Here is a 5,000-nt window from a genome sequence, read left to right on the forward strand (position 1 = left end):
CTTCATAAATGAACTCAAATGTCATCCAAGTCATTGGTACAATTACTTGAGGATGGGTGAGGATAAATTTAGGGAACTTTGGCATTAATACACCTTATATCAAGAAATCAGACATTTGTATGAGACAATCTATATGTGCCTATAGGTTGACCGCCACACTACGGTATTAGCAACGGGGAGATCTTATGAGGGCCTAAAGTTCAGAGTGGCGATTAGAGGCTTGGGGATATCAGTGACCGGTAATAAAGCCACAGGAAAAAATGTCGCACAAAAGTCACAATTTTGGCTAGGGGAAAAAAAATCACAGGAAAATGTCATATTAATTTATGGTGACCTGTAATAAGGTCATAGGGAAAAATTCACAGTACTTCTTGGGGGTCATTATCTTTATGATATTTACTGCCTTTTGTTTATGTTTTTATTTTATGGTGATCCCCAACAGCCTTGTACTAAACAGGATTTTGCAAATGTCGACAAATTTTTCCTTGTGACTTTTCTTTTTGCCACATTTTTACATGGATTCGAAATATCATCCCGGAAAGCACTTCTAATGTTTATTTCTTGCTGGCAATGTCCCGTGTAGCATCTCGATATCTAACCTTTAGCTTGTTTATTAAAATAGCGTAAGCGATATTTTCATTATTTCTGTGTAAATAACATTTTCCACTGTGACTTTATTACTGGTCACCATGAATTAAATGTGACTATGTTGAGATTATATAAAGCCTTGGTCTTTTCAAAATTAAGTTATGGATGTGAGGTGTACACTTCTGCGAAGCCAAATAGCCCTAAAATGCTCAACTCAATTCATCATGGAGGAATACGGTTGTGTACAGAAGCATTTATATCATCTCCCACCGAGAGCATGCTTGTAGATGTTGACGAGGTGCCACTGGATCTTCATTATAAGCGTCTGCTGGTTCGGAGCTGGTATAGATTCCAGAGGTTACCTAAGTCTTTGACCAGCATTTGTATGAGAAATGAAAGGCATTGGCAGTTTTATGAGTCACCCCAAGCAACCTCATCCATTCGCTTTTAGAGTAAATTTTATTGTCCGCGAATTAAATATGCCATGAATCGAGATTTTACCAGCAAAATACCCAGTTGGTCCCCCCTGGAACTTTCCAGAGGTAAAATTTTGTAGATATTTTAATTTTACCAAGACAGAATTGTCCAGTGAGGCCATGCGGTCAATATTTTTAGAACATTCCGTGCAACATGATGACTCCACTGCACTTTTCACGGATGGCTTAAAGTCAGATGCTGGCGTCGGCTTTGGTGTAGCCTTCCCTGATGTAGAGAGAAGCGGCAGGCTATCATCAGTTGCAAAGATTATTACAGCAGAATTATATGGAATTTTAAAGGCTTTAAATTAAGTTTTTATTCGGAATAAAAGTAATTTTATTATATATTGTGACTCAAGAAGTGTTCTTCAGTCGCTGGAATCTTTTAACCCTTTAAACCCTCTGATTTTAGATATATTGGAATGGCTGCTTTTACTAAAAAGAAGAGGGAAAGAAATAGTTCTGTTGGGTGCCTTCCCATGTTAGTGTAGCTGGGAATGAGAAAGCTGACCAACTTGCAAAGTCTGCGGTCAGCTCCCCAGAACCAACAAGATGCCTACTACCATATCGGGATTTGTATCCTCTAGTAGGTCAAAGAGTTAAAAAATGTTGGCAGTCCCAGTAGGAGGATATTTTGACTAATCAAAAAAGGCGTAGTATCACGTCATCAGTGTCTCCTTGGTCATATCCGAATATGCCAAGGAGACAAGAAACGATGTTGTGCAGATTGAGGATTGGACATACAAGACTCACATATGGGTTCTTGATGTCTCGTGAAAATCCTCCGTTTTGCGAGAACTGTACTGTGCCCTTGACTGTGAAACATTTGCTAATTGAATGTCCCAGATTCGGGAATTTGAGACATAGGTTCCTGTCTTGGGGTCGTGACAGAGGAGGTAATTTTATCCCAGCTACAATTCTTGGAAAGGATTGTAATATAGAGCAGTTACATATCTATATGAGGGAGGCGGGCCTCCTCCACCATACATAGATTGTCTATGTATGAACTTATATATATGATCAAAATTTTTATATAATATATTCATAGATATTTTTATATGAAATTTATCAAAAATTTATTTTTTTCTATTTAATTTATTTCGGTGACAATTACCCAGATGTTGTGACGCCAGATATAGTACACAATCAATCAATGTGACTTTTTCCTGTGACTTTTTTTTCCTAGCCAAAAATGTCACTCTTTCTGCGACATTGTTTGCTGTGAGTTTATTATTGGTCGCCGATATTCCGAAGCCTCTGAGGAGATGAGATCTCCTAGCCGCTAAATACCACAGTATGGCGGTTAGTCTATAGGTAGAAAATATAGATTATCTCATACAAACGTCTCATTTCTTGTTACTATAAGGTGTTATTAATACCAGCAGTTCCCTAAACGTATCCTCACCCATCCTTAAATAATCATACCAATCACCTGGAGGACATCTGAGTTCATTTATGAGGGATGCATGAGAAAACTTTTCTTTTAAGCAACCAGTCTTTTGTCCAACATCTCTTTCTGTTCTTAGCAAGGTTCTTCAATTTCATTTCCTTTGACACTCCTCCCTTTCGACATTTCTGGGGACAAGTCTGAGGTGGGAATGACCCCCTCCTAACAGCCCAACTCCTTGCAAGCACCAACACACACTCACATAAAAAAAGAAGCGAAACACTTGGAGCCGCATATTCCCCTCAATAAACTAATTCCCGAGAGAGTAAAAAACAAAAATTAAGCAACTTTAAAAATCAAAACACACAATCACATATACACACTTCAGTTACAAAGCCTCACCTAATGAAAAGAAAAATTATATTCACACAATCCTCGAGAGCGAGAGAGAGAGAAAAACGAAATAAAAAGAAAAATTTAACACGCCAAAATTCGTCTTTTCTTACAGCATATCTGCTTATTAATGTCTCCATGACCCATGGCCTCAATACGCCTATACAATACACCGTAATTATTAAACAAATAACCACCATATTAAACTAGCAACTCTGCATTTATTGCACACGTCGTATGAACACATTGAAACGCCACTGCCTTAGAAGGCTGAGTTCTCGATGAACCGATTTTGCTGACTCCAACCTAAAACATCTCATCAGCGATAGAGCGACAATTGTCATAAGTCCTAACTATAATCCCTATTCCTAACATCTACATGATTTCCTAACTCCAATACACCGCCCAGTCTCTCTAGAAACGTGATACATAGCGTTTTAGATCACCACCAATCTGTTACAAGGGTCTCTTTGGCCCTGTTTAATAAAAATGCAACTAAATCAAGTTATTAGATCTAGGATAAAAGAACTAACATAAGAAAACAAGGAAAATGAATTGAAAATCCCAAAATCATTTAACGCAAGTACTCCTCGAACAGTCATTTTGATTACAAAATTGTCATAGACTATCTTATTGTCAAAAAACCCAACAGTATTTTTCCAAACAAATTTGTTAATTAGTGAAATCCTTTTCTGTGGTGACAAACCGAATCCATCAGCAAAAGAAACCACAATTATCATCAGAAATAAAATAAAAAGAATAGATAAATATCCAATAAAATACCACTGCACTTCAGCTCCCTTCAGAGTATCTTACTTTCTCCATGGATCTTCTGCGTGCTTCCCCACTGGTAATCACTGATAGAGTCTGCAGTCTAATGCCTCATTTCCCATCACATGGGAATATATTACGCTTTTACTGACCCTGATGGGCGTACGAGCACACGTACGCTAGTCATCTCACGATTTTAGGACCTTCCATGAACACGCCCTGTTTGACCCACAAACAGATATACACAAATGCATTTTTCTGGCGTTACACTTGCATGACAGCTGCTGGGTCAAATGCCCGGGCACCCACGCTCTCGTCTCTGAAGTCGGAAAGTGTTTTGCTTTTCCGTTTGAAGACTCTTAAGTATTCGCTGATATTTTAAAGTTTCCCAAAACACTCAAGCCTGTGTTGCTGCACAATCATTGACGACAAAATGCGTCGCACCCTAATTTTAATTATTATCGTTTATTTTATATACAGAAATATATATATAATATATATATATATATATATATATATAGTATATATATATATAATATATATATATATATATATATATATATGTATATAACAGGTCAGCAAATACACATGTAAAACCTCCAGGGGACGTCCATGATACAAGATGTAAAATTGACAATTTATTCTTAGAAACGTTTCGCACATGAAATTCTCTGTGCATCATCAGTCATAAAGACACATTTCTAAATAAAATACAATAAAGTGCAAAAAACAGGAATTCACATATATTAAAAAGTCTTAAAATTACATAAAAGAACAAAGTAAAAAACAGGTTAAAAAAGACTGCCTAGACACCAAGCGTTCATTGTGAGGAGAGCAGATGGAATGAACTAAGACACGTTAAACGTAACGACTTCAACTATGCCAGGTACAGAGTTGCTGAGGACGTATTACTGTTGAGGGAGGGAACAAGCCTCTTGATATAAAAAGACTCAAGGGTAGTTAAATGGTCAGGATGTTTGACATGGTCTACTATGGAAAACTGTTCTTTTTGTACTTCAATTTTGCAATGTGGGTGTGTGTGTGTATGTATAATCACAAATGTATACTGCTCTCGTCTTTCTGTTTTCTTAAGGTGGGTACACACATGCAAACAGAACCTTGTATTGTGACGGATTCTTGTAACAAAAACGAAAGTGTGGACGGTTCATCGAATCGTTGCCTCCGTCCCGGCAATTGGGAGGTCTCTTTGCACGTTACGCAAATTGGACAGGACCTGTATTGCACGCGTATCAACAACGGTTGCTGAACTTGTTGACACCGACTATGAACAATACCGTCCATAGTAGAGTCCCTTGTTTTGGTCAGTCAGTACGTATATGTCTACCATGGCTGATTGGAGTGAGGAAGAGGTCCTTCAATTTATT

The sequence above is a fragment of the Macrobrachium nipponense genome, chromosome 19, assembly GCF_015104395.2.
Source record: "Macrobrachium nipponense isolate FS-2020 chromosome 19, ASM1510439v2, whole genome shotgun sequence".
NCBI lineage: Eukaryota > Metazoa > Arthropoda > Malacostraca > Decapoda > Palaemonidae > Macrobrachium > Macrobrachium nipponense.